This window comes from Protopterus annectens, chromosome 2.part0 (genome assembly GCF_019279795.1).
Source record: "Protopterus annectens isolate FY-2018-M chromosome 2.part0, PAN1.0, whole genome shotgun sequence".
NCBI lineage: Eukaryota > Metazoa > Chordata > Ceratodontiformes > Protopteridae > Protopterus > Protopterus annectens.
Window position 1 is genome coordinate 960,987,516 of NC_056728.1, and position 18,619 is coordinate 961,006,134.

The window sequence follows — 18,619 nt, forward strand, 5'->3', positions numbered from 1 at the left end:
CACTTTTAAGAACAAGCAGCAATAGCAAAATAAAGTAATAAAGTTGGAAGAAACACAAATACAGTAAAAGCAGCTGAATAAAGTGCATTTTAGTTAAGTGGCAAGGGATGAAACAGAAGACAATTCAAGATTAAGAAACTAAGGGGGTGGGCCTTCCCAACTGACCTCTCTGTACTCCGTAGAATGAGCTGATAAAATAGGATTGGAAGGAGTGTACAAAATCAGATTTATAGTAGGGGCAGGTAACTAAAAATACACCAAGTTTAAGAATACAACAAAAATTGGGCAGATGACTGGTAAAAAGAAAATGCAGACAGATCAGCAATATTCAGGCAGGGTATAGTGAGCAAGCCAAACAAGCACTCCAGCTAAATAGACATGCCCCCAAATATTTCTAGCTAAATGAGCAATGCTATTTCTTAGCTCCTCCCACTAATAAGCTAATGTATTCACTGTTTGTAAAGGAATTCTTTGCAAACTTTTCTAACTGACCCTAGCCAAGACCTCTTAAAACTCCAACAGAACAGAAAACCTAAAACAAATGCAATATAAGAAAAAGATAAAAAATAGAAGTAACCAAATCTTAAATAAAAAACTTCAATTCAAAATAAAATGCAGACACAAATCAGCAATATTCAGGCAGAGTACAGCAAGCAAGCCAAACAAACACTGCAGGGGTCATTCAGACATCCATTTTAGTGTCCACAAATACAGGGAGCCTGCAGCTAGTGCATGAGAAGGGCATTACAGCTGCTAGCATTGCATACATCTATCTATATCTCTATCATAAATGCTGCATTAAATTACAGCACTTCCCAGCTGCAGGTTTGAGTTTGTCTTAACTGAAGGACATCTGGATTTCATTTGGCTCGTGGATTCATGAAGGTATTACAAAACTTGCCATGTAGTATATGGGAATAGGAGAATTTTCTCTGGTTATGCTTTCCCCAGATTTACATTTTGATGTTTATAATGAATCAAAAGATCAGACCACCTGCTGGCATGGATCGGGTATTTCTCCATTCCATAATAATGCTGGTAACATGGAGGAGACTAGTGGTCAAAGAACTAAGGGAATATCTGTAGCTGGGGCTAGGGAGACTGTGTTCACAGACAGAAGGTATGAGCTCTTAGAGTAAAAATAATCCCCAGAAAAGATAGGGAGCAGCTCTGGGACATGATGCACACTGCCATTGGTTGTTCAGCTGTAGAAACACACACTGGACATGATAGCCTGTGTTACGTGACTCATTACTCCCAACTGTATTCAGCCTAGGGTAGGTTCACAGGCAGTTACCAAGCATACATTCCTGGAAACCATTGAGGAGACCAGCCCAACCTCCCAGTAGTCTCAGAATATATATTAAGCACCTTGTGTGAGAATGGAGCACACAGTCTTCTGATGTTTCAACACTGAAGGTGAGTGCATTACTGCCTGTTACTTTTCTGACACTGATAATAATTACATGCAGATGTTGGGGGTTAAACTTGGGTCCTAACATATTCATGTAAAAAATCATATGCTCTCCCACTGAGCCAGATTTACCTATTTACATGATGACAGCCTCTAATATACATCTTTAAGCAAACTAATTGGAATTCAAGCAAGGAACATTTTATGTCTGTCTGCTTGCTTATTTGAGAGGAGGATGCAGTTAGCAGAAAAGTACATTTAAGTGTGCATAACAAAGACTTAAAACCACTAATTAATCTTGTGCTTTATTTTTTTTTTAACTTGGAAATGTTACTGTTTGCCAGAAATTGTAATTCCCTTACCAGGCACCAAAACCAGGCTGTGGCAGTGAGTGCACTAAATCCTAACCACAAGACCACTAGGCATACCCCTGATGTATCTCTTCATATCTATTCACAAAACATGGTGTTGCATATCATCTTTTTTTGGTGTTTTGACCTATGTCTAATAGTGGCCCTGGGACCTATGTCTAACAGTGGACCTGGGTATTAGAAGTTCTATTGAGCATGCTCAGAACTACAGTCCTACTAGTTCAGGGACAGGCAGAATGGAGGTCTGCCACAAATATCTCTCCTAATTCAGACTGCTGAACTCTGGGGATGCCAATGTTATCTTCTGCTACAGCACTGGGACAAGATGCCATGACTGTCAGCTCAATGATACCATTAGGTGAAATCCATCATTTATGTGAGAGTCTCATCCAGTTCCCCCTGTTGACAGAGTAATTTAATACTCTAAATATGGTATGGTAATGGGGAATAATGTTGCCAGTAGTGAGAAAGTCAGAAACAAAGGGTCAGTAAATTAGTGCTCAAAACAAAGGAGGAGTAGCAGTGTTTATTTTATTGCAAAAGATCTGTATACATATATGGAATAAGACTGGTAGTGAAATAACTGGAACACATGGCAACACAGTCAGTATTTCTATCCTGAAGCACACATGCCTGCAAGTTGCTTACACTATAAAATAAGACCTACTTCTAAGTGGCATAAAGGAACAGACTGTAGAAGAGGTCCAATAACAAGTGTAGTGCATGTCCAGCACCAGTGATAGGAGGAAGGAAACTCTTCTTGCAGCAGTGGTCTTGTTATCCACACATCTACTGTAATGGAGAGCTGTAGCATAGACACCATAAGGATAAGTGCTACAGGATGCAGGATGAGTAGCTGAGGGTTCCCTTCCACTTACAGTATCATCTCAGTAAAGTTACATCTGGTGGAGTTCAACTACTTAATACTGAACTTTCGCATTGCTGCTTTCTATACAAAATTGCTGTTGGAGTGTTTTTTATTTTCATGTGTGTGCTGCCCACAAATGTCTTAATGATTTTCTTTTATTTTTTTTTGGATTTATGACACTGAAGCCTGTATATAAGTTCAGTGCTCCCACATGTGAAGAATGCAGGAGAGCTTGACATCTGCAAAAAAAAGCTTTGTAAAATGTCTTGAGTTGAAGGTTTGACTAGTTGTTGCATCCAGCTGAACTTTCATTGGTAGGTGAAGCAGTGCAGCTTACAGGCTCCATAAGGGTAATTGTTGTATAACCTTTCCTAAAGTGTAGTAGTAAGAAGATAAGGCTTTATCTTTTATAGGCTGTTTAAAAATGATTTCAGAATAACTGGATGGATAAGCATCTGGCAGCCTTGCAGATGCATTCCTGAAAAAAATCTGTTGTGATAGCTGCTGACCTAACAGAGTGAACCCCAATATTGCCAGCCATTGTATGTATCATAGCAGCAAGGCAAGGACAGCAAGAGGCTCTCCGGTTGGATTCTTAGCTGGAGTGCCATCTGTGTGGAGTCTGCATGTTTGCCCCGCGATCGATGGAATGTTAAAAAACATACAGGTAGGTGCATGAATGTGTGCGTGCCTTTTCTGAAGGTTGGGCCCTGGGCTGGCAACTCAACACCGTAAAATCTACTGATAATCATAAGCAGACCACTGATCTGCTGTGGTGGCCCCTAACCAGGAAAAGCCAAAAGACCTAATCATAGCAGCAAGGAATGCAGTTAATTAACAATTTTGAAAGATTTGTTTAGTAATTGGATGATCAGGTGTTCCCACCATAGAAAAGAAAAGAAAAAAATTGGAAATCTGTCTTTCATGTTTTGTTCTTATTACATAATTTCGCAAAACATTATATTATTTTCCTTTGTTTTGCTTGAAACAGAGAATTGGAAAATGAATAAATTGACTAAGGGCAAATTCAAAGACCACCTTAGGAATAAAGGAGTTATTAAGCTGAATCCTCTAGATGTCCAAGTGGTGTTAAAAGTGTATATAGCAAATTCTAGCTTTAACATGCTAGTAAAGGCAGAGCGTTGAGGATGCTCAGGGTGATGGAGATGAAGTGCCTCAGATAGGTGGTAGGATGCACACTGTGGGACAGCTGAAAAAAATGAAGATCAGACGTCCAAGTATCTCCAATTGCATAAAAGATCAAAGAGAACAGAATACAGTGGTTCAGACACATACAGAACAGCAGAAGACAAGCTGGTGAAGATGATTTGAGACAAGAAGGCAAGAGGAATTGAGGTCATCCAGCAAAGAGGTAGATGGTTGTGTGTTAGAAGACCTGTGACAGTCAGGCATGAGTGTCGAATAAAATAGGAGAGTAGCACTGAATGCTGAGAGATGGTGACAGTTAACATGATACCCCGACCCCATATAGATGATGATGACTGAGTTAACATGATACCCTGACCCCATGTAGATGATGATGACTGAGTTAACATGATACCCCGACCCCATGTAGATGATGATGACTTAGTTAACATGATACCCCGACCCCATGTAGATGATGATGACTGAGTTAACATGATACCCCAACCCCATGTAGATGATGATGACTGAGTTAACATGATACCCCGACCCCATGTAGATGATGATGACTGAGTTAACATGATACCCCGACCGAATGTTGATGATGATGACTGAGTTAACATGATATCCCGACCCCATGTAGATGATGACTGAGTTAACATGATATCCCGACCCCATGTAGATGATGATGACGGAGTTAACATGATACCCTGACCCCATGTAGATGATGATGACTGAGTTAACATGATACCCTGACCCCATGTAGATGATGATGACTGAGTTAACATAATACCCCGACCCCATGTAGATGATGATGACTGAGTTAACATGATATCCCAACCCCATGTAGATGATGATGACTGAGTTAACATGATACCCCGACCCCATGTAGATGATGATGACTGAGTTAACACGATACCCCGACCCCATGTAGATGATGATGACTGAGTTAACATGATACCCCGACCGAATGTAGATGATGATGACTGAGTTAACATGATATCCCAACCCCATGTAGATGATGACTGAGTTAACATGATACCCCAACCCCATGTAGACGATGACTGAGTTAACATGATACCCTAACCCCATGTAGATAATGATGACGGAGTTAACATGATACCCCGACCCCATATAGATGATGATGACTGAGTTAACATGATACCCTGACCCCATGTAGATAATGATGACCGAGTTAACATGATATCCCGACCCCATGTAGATAATGACTGAGTTAACATGATATCCCGACCCCATGTAGATGACGATGACTGAGTTAACATGATACCCTGACCCCATGTAGATAATGATGACCGAGTTAACATGATATCCCGACCCCATGTAGATGATGACTGAGTTAACATGATATCCCGAACCCATGTAGATGACGATGACTGAGTTAACATGATATCCCGACTCCATGTAGATAATGATGACTGATGAATAAACTTAAACTGATGGACAAACTCAATAATATATAAAACAGCAGCATTGTGTGGGGGGAGGGACCCTATGGTTAATTCATCTGATACATGGTAAGGGCCATGCTATGAACTGCAGCAGCAGTAGCACAGCATTATGCACTGGCAGCCACTGCACACATTGTTGTACCTTGTGGCCATCACTGCCAATGGAGAAGGAACATGGAGCAGCTGACATGCCACCATGATAGACCATAGGTTCATAGGTTCATAGATTAGTACTAAGCTAACTGCCCTTGCAGGCCATTTTAAGCCTAGCTAGTTATCCCATGTGAGAATCAAACCCTGCACCTTGTGTTTGCAAGGTAAACACCTTAACCATTCTGCCATCCTCCCACCCAAAAGTCATCATTGTCAAGTCTCAAACACAGGGCACTATACACTATAATCAGAGCACCACACCACTAAGCAACACCAGCACAATGTGGATCATTTCTGACATCTCCCAAAAATGGAATTGGGAGGGATACCTCCTATGCCCATTTAAATGATTACAAAGAATGTACAACATTAATCATCAAATGAACTGTATTAGCTACAGGGATGCATGACAGATATTGCAAATGTCATCCTTAAAATAGTTCTTCAGTACTATATTACAGAATGTAGAGGAGCATATTTGGTTCCTCAGGGCAGCAGAGAAGAGGGGAAAAAATGTATGTGGGAATTTTATGACATTTCCCAAGAAGTGCTACCCATTACCTGGATGATGTTCACAACAGGAGGTAGATAGCATCAGTGTCATCTGTGGACAGATGGCAATCTCATGAACACTGCATGATCTGCTTTGCGACAGCCAGTGGCCTACCTCTCCAACTCTGGACACACCCACAACCATAGGCTTCAAAGCCTGCTAAGGCAGACCAGATGATTACAGTGTGTCTCACGGATGCACCGATGGAAATAGGAATATCTGTAGTAGTACCCATGCTGCTGACACCAGAGAAAAAAAGTTAAGTCCTCTCATATTCATTTATTGGTGTTTTACCTATTGCTGTACTGTGCACTATAAGGAGGCACATGTGCCTTGGAACACAGCACCAACCCCTCAACTCTGGTCCCAGTTTAATACTGCCTTTTTCTCAAATAGCATCCGTCTGTCTGTCTATTAGTTACCCTCCCATTAATAGTGCATCAGTCTCATCACCCTACACACACACACACACACACACACACACACACACACACACACACACACACTTTCTAGTTTCTCTTGTAATGCAGCTGTAAGTTATATTTTTCCGTAATGCATACGGAAATATTTCATTTTTTTTTTGTAATGCTGCTGTAACATATATTTTTCCTTGCTGCAGAGAAAATTTTCCTCTAACAATAATAAAGATAACCTATAAATTACTTGCAAATACCATTAATAAAAGTAAAAATGAATGCAATTTTCTGCAGTTAGGATATCATATTTTTTTCTTTTTTTTGTCCAGACTACAATATTGAGAAGTGCAACCTACTGAGTTCACCCTCACTGCACTTGGGCTCACTCCATGGTTCTTTTCCTACCCTACCCCATATCCCACCACTTCCACATCCTCTAAATGTATTTCTAACCCTAGTCTCACCCTCACAAATGTCACCAATTCTCAACTACAGCTTCCTACTGCCAAAACCTGCCTACCCAATAATTTCTTGCATCACCAAATTATTATAACTGAAAAATATCTTGACCCACCTATAAAGCTACTCCCAATTCACAATAATTTCCTTCACAAAAACCTAACCGATAACGTTGTCTTACATCCCCTTATGACTATAACTAGCAGTACCTGTTCTCTATTCTTTGCCAATTAAATATGCTCTCCTTTAAAACATCCCAAATCCTAAACTCACCACTGCCCACCATGATACAATGTCTCACTCTAACTTCTTTCATACTGATATTATTAACCTGATTTACATCTTACCAAACACAACTCCCTGAATACTTCACCTGCTACCAGACACATGATTATAATATAACCCTTTCATCCATCCTGTATGACATAGGTCCCTACTTATAAAAAGAATCACTACACTAACCTTATTAAACCTTAAATACTCCATACACCCCAAAAGGTTCAAAGGTACGCTCACCACAAAAACTAAAATAGTACATTCATACAAGTGTACTACTGAATTTACTGCTAACATTTAACATTCACCCCAGCCTTGGACCCTCTTAGGTACCAAGTTACTGCACAAATAATAAACCAATCCTGCCCAAAAACCAAAACTTCTGTCCCAACAAAATATGAAACAGCAAGAAAGAAACTCAATCAATTCCATATAAACATCAGAAGCAGTGTAAAAAAATTTCAGAACTAAATGAATGGATAAAATCTCACTTCCCTGACACAGAAGCAATAACAGAATCGTGGCTAAAACCAAATATCAGTAACACAGAAATACCCCCTTAACAGCTTTAGAGCTGATTAAACACAATTTAGTAGGAGGAATAGAAATAATGTACCACAGCAGCATAAACCTGACACATTTCACAACTTCCATACCCTCCTTTGTAATGCCAAACTACTTCTAAGTAACCTAAGACTAAATGCACACAAAGCAGGGTATGTTATAGCCCATTATGTCCCACATGGAGACAATATTAACATATTGGAAGACATCCTATCCTGGTTATCTGATAATGTACACAGAGACAATTATACTAGGTGATGTTAACATGAACTGGTCAAGTCTCACATCTGAGATAATGATTTCTAGTATAAACCTGTGCAATTTCTCCCAATTTATTTGCGATCCTACAAGAATCAACCCGAAAAATGAAACTACCAGCTGGACTGGGTATTACCAAGTCACCCTAACAATATAAGCTCAAATAGCATCTTAGCTAGTACACTTAAGTGACCACCTACATATATATGCCACAAGAGAATGCCGCACTTCTCCCAGGAAACATGCACACAAATCCTCTCACTACATGAACTTTGACCTGTAACTGTTTAGCAATTCCATAAATGCCTAATAGCAAGACTGTTAGGATGTTCCACTTTTGAGACTGTAGTGAGGTGTTAAACATGTCTTCCCCCCTCCCACCCTCCAAGCTTAAAGAGTACAAAACAACTCTGCTCCTTGGCTGATTCCTACTACTGGGAAATTAATGAGGAATAGAAAGAAAGCCTAAAAGGGCATGGCTCAGTAACAAAACAGAAAATCTTCAACAAGATAAATACTTATGAAATAAAGCCAAATGCCAGACAAATCTCAACAAAAAACGTTATCGCTCCAGTTTGTAGAACAGATGCTACAAAAATTCTAGACATTTCTGGGACACCATTTCTAAAATACTGCATCCCGGATCAAATTGACAACCAAACCTCAACCCTCACTGTTCCCCAGAATACACAACTAACACTTTCAATTGATTACTTTATCTCTAGCCTCTCTAAACTGCTTCAGAATGATATTCAAAACTCATTGACCACTTCCAATAATCTCTTCACATCCCACTCAGTCTCACCTTACAGTTCCATTAATATGCACCATTTCACCTTTCAACCGGTATATATCATAACAATCAATAAATACTTCTTTTCAGTTTTTCTGACAGGATTATTTAACTTTACACCCAAGAAACTAACTTCAAAATATTTATTCCACAATAAACATTTGTTATGGAAATTAGAGAGGAAAATTAGTATTCTGCCTGTTTTAAGTTATTTCTTACCTGATAGTACTACACAACAAAACCTTTTATTCTTACTTGAACAGTACATAGCCTTATTCTGTTAGAGTTTTTAGTGATTGTGCTTGACTCTGGGCTTGGCTCAACCTGCTCTGATCACCCTCACTTTGCTCGGGCTCACTTCGCTCTCCTCCCACCCCCATTCCCACTCACCCGCATATAATTTCCTTTATAGCTAACTACTTTGCACCTTCCACAACATAACCCTCCCCATCCCGTCTTTCACTCCATAATAGACTATACATCAACCCACTTGCTGCTACAACAAAATATTCTAACTTTTCCCCCCCTACTGGTACTGGCTGGTATACACTATTATCCACTATTTAACAGACCAAAAAACTGTACTCCCATGCATTTTAACTAAAAACACCCTACAATATGTACTCCTCCAAGAGTAAAATCTATGCATTTCTAACTACATCCATCCTATTACTGCCTCTCCTACTCCTCCTTCTTATACTCACATCACTTAACATCCACTTACACCCCCAAACATATCTCCTCTACAAACCCAAATTGCTGTAGCCATATAAGTAATCACCAAACCTTTACCATTTTTGAATCTATCTTTTCATTAAATACTCCCTTACCAAAATTACACTTACCTAACACCCAACTCACCCCTACCAAACACAAAACCAAATACTACACCCCGACTGCTAATATGCTCAAACTCATCTACCTCCACAAAAACATTCTCTTAGCTGGAGACATTCATCCCAGCCTTGGTCCAACATACTCCACTGCTAGCCCTCCTAACCCCAAAGTTAATAATCTCCCAAACATCTTTCCTTCTATTCAATAAACACAGAGTATTCTGAACAAAGTAAGTGAACTACATGCTTGTATCTCCCACCATAATTCTGATATCCTTGTTCTGACTGAAACCTGGTTGAAATTCCAACACCAAGACATAGAGATCTTGCCCTCTGGCTATAGCATACACCATCTAGATCAACCAAAAAGGAAAGGTAGAGGCATTGCTATCCTACACCTTACCATTTCTAACTCTACTTTTACATCCCAAGCCTTCTCCCCAGCTGAAATTTTATCTGTAAACCTAAATATTAATAGCCATTCCACTATCACCATTGTAGCAATTTACATTCCACCGGGTGATAATATCCCTCTACTGGAAAATATGCTTGCTCATATCTCACAACACATTCCAAATGAAACCTTCATTCTTGGGGATGTCAATATTAACTGGCTATCTCTCTCCTCTCAAAACTCCTCACAACACCTTAATCTCTACGGCTTTCCTCAACTCATCTCTGATCCCACTTATTTCAATAACTCCCATACACCCTCATCTCTCCTTGACTGGATTCTTGTCTCTCATCCTTCCAAATACCATAGCTCTGAAATGCTACCAAATTCCGTAAGTGATCATTGTCCAGTAAAAATACTAATATACACATCCCATCAAGCTAAACCTCTAAGGTTTATCAAACACTAACAACTTAAACTTTAATCCTGAAACTTTCAAATCTTAACTATCAAAAGTGAACTGGAATTCCTTAAAACTACTCCCTTTAGATGAAGCTGTCCACTTTTTTAACTCCACTTACCTTATTATTTAAAATTCTGTGGCACCCCTTAGTACAGTTCATATAAAGTCTAGCATAGCCCCATGGCTGACCATAAACACACGTGCACTACTAAAAAATAAAGACAGCGCATGGAAAATTTGGACTAAAACTAAACATCAACCAGACCTCCAGAAATATAAAGAACTTGTATCATTATAGAAGTTTTTCTTATCTCTATTTATGTGACTTTTGGCAAGATTTCTATCTTCTACCTTTAAATCCAACCCTAAAATGTTCTGGCACTCTGTAAATCAAATACTACACCCAGGTACGCAAGCCTCCCCTAACCCTCATCCTGACAAAACACATGAGGAAACTGCCTCCATATTTAACAACTTTATAAACTCAATATCCAAATTACTAAATCAAGACACAAACCATCCCACCAACAATAATAGACCTAATATCTCAAACTCTTCCATCACTAGTAACCCTACCACTACCGTCTCCCTCAAACCTGTCTCCACTAACTATATTAAAACTCTACTATCTAAATTAAAACCTTCCTCCACATCCGTAGACAACATTCCCTTCGCATTCCTTTATGTTGCTGCTGATGTTCTTGCTTTCCCAGTTTCTATTCTAATAAACCGCTCTATTACGGAATCCACAATCCCTTCCATCTGGAAGTAATTTTACACCCTTCCAATACACAAAGGAGGAAACTCCACAGATATAACTAATTTTAGACCCATAGCCATACTCTCACCACTCTCCAAAATTCTGGAAAAATGTATACACAATCAAGTCTTACATTACATTCTGCAAGAAAATCTACTCACACCTACCCAACCTGGCTTTCGTCCCATGCACAGCACTACAACAGCTCTCCTGTCTTTCCTAAACTATGTATCACTATCTAGAGACATTAACAAACTTATTTCCTGTCTCTTCATTGACCTCTCTAAGGCCTTTGATACAGTCTCTCATAAACTTCTTCTCCTTAAACTAGCAAACTTAAACCAAGATATGGTGGATGGAGAGAAGTGTAACAGCTATCTCTCTGATAGACTCCAATCAGTCAAATGGCTCTCAGCTTTCTCCCCTCTTCTTCCTGTTAAAATGGGTGTTCCACAAGACTCCATCCTTGGGCCCCTTCTTTTTAACATCTTTACCAACCTTCTCAACTCTTCCTGTCCTGGATCCTCACTGATACAATACACAGATGATTCTACGCTTATCACTATTGCTGAATCACCAACTCAATTAATTAAAATCAGACAGTCCTCTTTTAACTCTGTAGAAAACTGGCTATCTGAAAACCAACTTATCCTTAATCCAAAGAAAACCAAATTACTACTCTTTCTCCATAAAAACTTAACCACATAAAGTCTTCCTTCTCCATACTGTCACAAAATAATACTCAAATACAGGTGGACACCAGTACAAAACTCTTAGGTGTTACTATTGATGATAGAAAAACCTTTGATTTACATGTCAATAATTGTATCCAAAAAAACATCTCAAGCTAGGTCTCCTCTATAAAAACAAAAAATATCTTACCAAAACAGCAAAACTAACCCTTTCAAATGCCTACCTCTTACCCACTTTATTTTATAAATTCTCACCAGCCTCAACACTGGATTACTAAACAAGTTAGAAACAATTTATAACAGGATTGCTAGATTTGCTGCCCAAAATTCTTACAAATCCCATCACTGTCTCTCACTATACAGAAGCAGGTTAAGTAATTCTAGCCAATTTAGTTCTTTTAATCAGTTTCAGATTATTCATTCCATTCTCTACAAACCCTCTTTCTGTCCAACTATCTCATCTCTAATCTCTCATTACCTACCCACTAGATTACGCCATAGTTCTGAACAATGCCTACTAAAAATCTACAAACCAGGGGAACAAAATGAGTCAGCTAGTCTATAGCTTTAACCCTTCCAAGGCCTGGAATAGCCTACCACTATATATAAGATCCCTTGAACATTCCAATCAATTTAAAACTGCTACAAAAAAATACCTTCATGAGAAATGGACTTGCCAATGTAATTTATCCCCCTGTAAACACTCCCCTATAACCTTTTACTTCTCTTCTCTCTTCCTTCCCTTCAGTAAACAAGCTTACTACTTTATCTTCTCCTCTTGGTACATCACATGTACAAACATAACTTGTAAAATATTTCAGCTATGTAACTATTGCACTATTATGTATATAATATGTAATTATAAATGTATCCCTCTGATGAATGTATTTCTATGTATTTCACTTGCCACAGTTTAATGTATGACACTGTAATGCAATAATATGTGGTACTGATGAATGTAATGTGTGTCACTGTAATGCAGTAATCTGTGGCACTGATCAATGTATTTATATATGTATTTAATATGTAGAATTTCTATTTTCTGTTGGAGCTTTTCTCCTCGGGCCTCCGCTGAAAATGGGCATTTGTAGCCCAGTCGGACAAACCCAGTCAACAAATATAAAATAAAATAAATAATTCTGGGACTGAATTTTGCTTTTATGCTCTCAGAAGTTCTTTTCATTCAAGTTTAGTCACGAGTTACTGTAAAAATTCCCCTCAAGAAAATGTGAAGAAGAAAGAACTGCAGTCTATTACTAGCATTCAAGATCTTTGTCAAAATGGATACACTGGAGAGTAAAATGGATACTATAAAACAGGACAACAGGAAAGAACTTGATTTACTTAATGGAGTTATCAAGAAACACTCAGTTCAAATTTCATCCATGGAGGAAATGGTGAATAATATAGATGGAAGGCTGACTGAGAAGGAAAGTCAACTGGAATGCCTTTTGAAACAGAAAACTTTTCTCTTGGAAAAAGTAGAAGGTCTGGAAAGCAGGTCCATTATATATGGACTACCTGAGAAGGAAGAAGGTAACAATATGTTATATTTTCTGGATACCTGGTTACGAAAAAACATTATACTTGCCAGAATCGCTTTCATTTGGAATAGGAAGCGTTCACAGGTCTCTCTCTCAAATATTTCTTCAACAAACAATTCAGCTACACCGAGATCTATGATTATGTTCCTCTCTTTACACAAGATAAGGACTTGGTATTGAAAACAGCCTGGTCCAACTCTCTGATAACTTTTAATGGGAAAAATATTAGATTTGACATGATTATATTTCTTCGGTGATTTCCAAGAGGAAAGTATGCATTCCACTAATTAAAAATCTAAAAATACCGAATATCAAGGCTCAACTTATTCCCTGCAAAAATCAAAATATTGCTTTCTAAAGTTCAGAAATTATTGAATTCACTGGGTGAGGTCCTAGACTTTTCTCAGAAAAATAACCTTTTAGATAGGTTTAAAAAGATAAGCAGTTAAAATGGATGGACAACTAAAGGAAATCATAGTAAAAAACTTTAAGGAAAATTAAGGGTTTTTCTCTCTCTTTCTCTTTCTCACATGCATATAGTTCTATAATACTGAAACACTGATTTAACAACTACAGAAGAACATCACTTTAAAGGAATACATTTTTGTCTTTCTAAATCCATAAATCAGTATAGATATAATAATATAAATACTTCAGATGGTATTTTGCTGGATTCTCTTAGCAATCTTAAATCAAATGTTATAAGTTGTTTTCTATTCATTGCATACTAATGCTAAAAGACAAATCATTAATTCTGTTATAGTGTACTGCTATGTTCTTCTGGTAAAGAGAAAAACTAGCAATGATAAAGGACTTCATTACATTTTAAAATGAAGACTGAGAGTGAGTGTGTGTGTGTGTATATATATATATATATATATATATATATATATATATATATATATGTGTGTGTGTATTTAGTATGCTGGTGATGTATATTGTATATTCACATTTTAATATTGCATTCATATAACTTTCCTTTTTTGGGTCTGGGATGCTAGTCAGTTTAAATACTTATGTTATGACATATATATTTGTGATAATAGCCTGCTTAAACACGTCATTATTTCTGTTTTCATTTTTAAGAAAGATCAGCTTGCATGTGAAGTCCTAGATTAATTTTTAAATGCATTTCCCACTCGAATATTGTTTTTTTCACCTTGTTTTGGTGTCTAGAACATAGGCATGAGCTGTGCACTTGATGAAAAGAAGTGTTGTGGTTATATGAATGTGCAGAAGCAGCAAGAAGTCAGTGTTGACCTTTCAACTCACAGGAGAAGCTCCAAATGGAATCTCTGAGCAGAGAAAGGAAGACCTGCTACTATATAAGGTGGAAACATCTATGCAATTTGTTTGTGGCAAATTTAAATGTTAAAGTTATTATTTTGATCAGAAGTAGTAAACAATAAGATGTTTTGTACCATAAGGAATTTAAAGTATGTTTTTATATGAACTTTTCTTTTTTAACATGTTTGGAAATGTAAGTAGCTGCTAAATATAAATATATTAGAGATGCCTTAGTCAGTGGTGGATCCAGGAATTTGAGGGGCGCAGTCTGGTTAGTTAACTACCGGGGTGGAAGTGGGAAAGTGATGGCAGAATGCTGATTAAGGCTAGAGGACATACCTGCTCGGGATACAATCAGCGAGCTCAATCAGGTCTCACTTCATATAGTCCAGAGAGGTATGTCTCAAGTCATTCACACCAACATGGACTATGACATAGTCATAACAGTACCTGTTGGTGAGAGACTTGAGTGCATATGTGATGTGTCAGATTCTGGCACCTGACAGACAATTAACCATGACTTTCTCTTATCCACCCAGGTAAGAGACACATCTGTGTGTCTCACAATGGAGTCTCCTATGACTAATATGTTGGGTTTATGGTGAAGTCTTAGTGGCTATGAGGCACAGGTGTGTGGAATATGCGTGGTATGTGCTGTGGAGATTGCATGTGTTTTTGCCTCTGAGGTCTCCTTTGTTTGGGTATGTTTATGTGGAGGACCTCCGCATATGTAGGTGTGTGTTGTGTAGGTGTGGGTGGTGTTTGAGGTGTAGTGTTTGTGTTGACAAACTTTTCAGTACCAGATCTACTGGCTTGAGGGGGAGAAAGCTTGGGAACTCTTGTTTATAGATACATTTGTAATATGATGGCTGGTGCAGTATAAACTCTGTTCATATTTGTTCATGTGAGTGACCTGAGTCAAGTATAAAACACAGAAGGGTAGCTTTAGGAGTAATTGAACATTCATGCGCTTTTTCACTTGTAATTTTGTGTGACTTTTTAGGAGAGAATGACAACAGCTGTGATTTGACGCAATAAAAAATGTAGCTTAACAAACTGACTCCCCTTTCCCTCCTGAAGCATCACTGTAAATATCTGGTAATACAAAAAAATAAAATACAGTGCACAGTTCCAACAGCATCCTGACCATGTATAAGTACAAACCACACTGCTGATACAAGCATACAAATATTTCAAGCACAGGCAATAATGCCTTCTAGCCTGCCAGTATACCAAAAGTTATTCACATAAGTGTCAGGGTTGTTCTTCAAAATATCTAAATTAGTGCTTACTTTAATGTAATTTTGTAATCTGTTCCATGCATCAGCTACTCTCAGAAAAGCCAATTAATACACTTCTCATTCCTACAAAATCTTCTACATAGGTTTTCTGATGATTTTGTACTACTTTTGATAACTCCAAACATTCCTAGAGGTAATATTTTCTAAATGCCCTATATTGAATAAACTTTCCTCTTAAATTTCTGTATGAGATACTGTACAAGTTCAGATGATTTAGGCTTTCATAATAACTTACACTTTCATACCCAATTAATGTCTTTGGTATAGTTCCAACGCACTCTTTCCAATGTACTGATGCTTGTTTTCTTATAAGGTTTCCACATTGTTATTCTATACTCAAGTCTGGGACTAATGTAATTAACAAAAAATTCATCATTTCTGATTTCCTAGACTTTATAAACATTTTTCTCCAATCTACAGTTATATAACTATCAATAACCAATTTGTTGATATGATTAGAAAAACTCAAAATTGGATCTAGCCATACACCTAGATCCTTAAATGATCAATCAATCAATCAATTAACGTGTGCTGTATTTACTTCTACTTTTCGCAAATCTCAAATGCTTAGTTTACCAGTATATTAATCTCCTGGGTCTAAATGGTCAACTTAGTCAACTTCTTTTGTAAACTTGCCCTATCTGTAACCACATAAGCAGATTACCCATTTACAAGTTATCTGCATATAGACTGTAGAACATCTCAGATAAAAAAAAGATGGATCTGAAAGATACAATCTAAACAAGTATAGACCTAAGACAGATTTCTGTTGGACACCCTAGCAGTAACCTAGAATTTTACCTGTTCAATTTGTGTATGATACTTGCCATGTCCTATTTGTAAGCCATGCAGCTATCCATCTTATCAAGAATACATCAATAACTAGTTGCTCTAATTTATTGATCAATGTTGTGTATGACCCTATCAAATGTTGAACTTAAAATCTAAATAAATTAAATTACAGCACATTTTTTTTTCATTTACAGCTACTGTATTGTTATAGAACATCATTTTACAAGCTGTTTATAGATCTAGTTTCAACATATACATGCTGATATATGGTTTCAAAGTACAAGCGGTTCATATTATAACATTTTATCAAAAATAATCTTTTCCATTATTTTCCCCACAATTTTAAAAATAAACTTATGGGTCTGTATGATTCTAGGTTTGTCCTACCCCCTCCCTTTAAATTAGATTTAACAAATTGTCAAAGGAAAATTATACTTTAAAAATTATCAAAACACGGTAGGTTCAGGTTAAGGCACTTTAATCTTGCAGCAAGGAGACAAAAACTTGCTAATACAGAGTTTGTCTAACCAGAAACAGGAAATACTTTCATTTTTATACATTCTTAAACTGGTTGTGTCCTACCATGCTGACGTAACAGTTTACCACCTTTTTCATCATCATCTGCTTTCATAGTTTCATAGTTTAGTACTAGGCTATCTGCCCTGGGGCATTTATAAGCCTAGCCATAGTGATGTGGTTTTCGCCACCCCATGTAATGGTACAAAAGTGTACAGAGTAGATTTAGAATACTGTGCCTCTGTCTAGTAGTGACAAAGTGAAGACCCCCTTGCATAATAGAATTAGTTTACTGTGCCTCTGTCTAGTAGTGACACAGAGATGACCCCTGGGGTAAACCTACGATCTCCCATCCACTCGTCAAGATTTCTCTTGAAGAGAGTCAGTGAGGGGCTCTGCCTAACATGAACTGGGATTCTGTTCCAGAGTATGGGAAGCCTCTGAGTTATGAATCTGTCCCTCCAGCATGTCCTATTCATATTTGTGCTGAGGTTTAAATCTTTAGCTCTTGTGGTTCTGATGGATTTGGATTTTTTGAGGTGGAGCATGTCCATCAATTCCTGAGTGGACATGGCCTTGTACGTCAGGCACAGATCACCTCTGAGCAGGTGGTATGCTACTGAATAGAGCTGGAGTTTCTTTAGTCTGGCAGCATATGACATATGTTGGAGACCCTTGATCCTCTTGGTGAGGTACTTTTGGGGTCTCTCTAGTTGTTGCAAGTGCCGGGTGAGGTACATACCAAATGGGGCATTGTACTCAATCATGGGCCTGATAAGGAAGGAGTATAGGGGTACAATGACCTCCTTTGATCTGGATGTGAATCCCTTCATGATAAGGTGGGCAAGGTAGAAAGTCTTTCTAACCACTTTGGCAACATGGGTGTCAAATGAGAGGTCACTATCGACTTGGGTCCCCAGGTCTCTGATTACTTTTTCTGTACTCAGTGGGTTACTGTCTATGTGATAATTTGTGGGTACTTTGTTTTTCCCAAAGGGGATGACTATACATTTTTTGGCATTTAGTTTTAGGCCATGACTCTGGCACCAGTTGTCTGTTTCAGTGAGGCCTTTCTGTAGGATGTATGTGTCAGCTGGTGTATCGACTATGGCGCCTAGTTTGCAGTCATCTGCGAACTTTGTCAGCCACAACCCTCCCATGTTTGCTTTCACATCTGAGAAATAAATGCCGAACAAGAGGGGTCCCAGGACAGAGCCCTGTGGGACACCACTTGTGACTGGCGTTGAGTCTGTCATGGCTCCAGCAATTTTGACTTTATGGGTTCTATCCTTTAGCC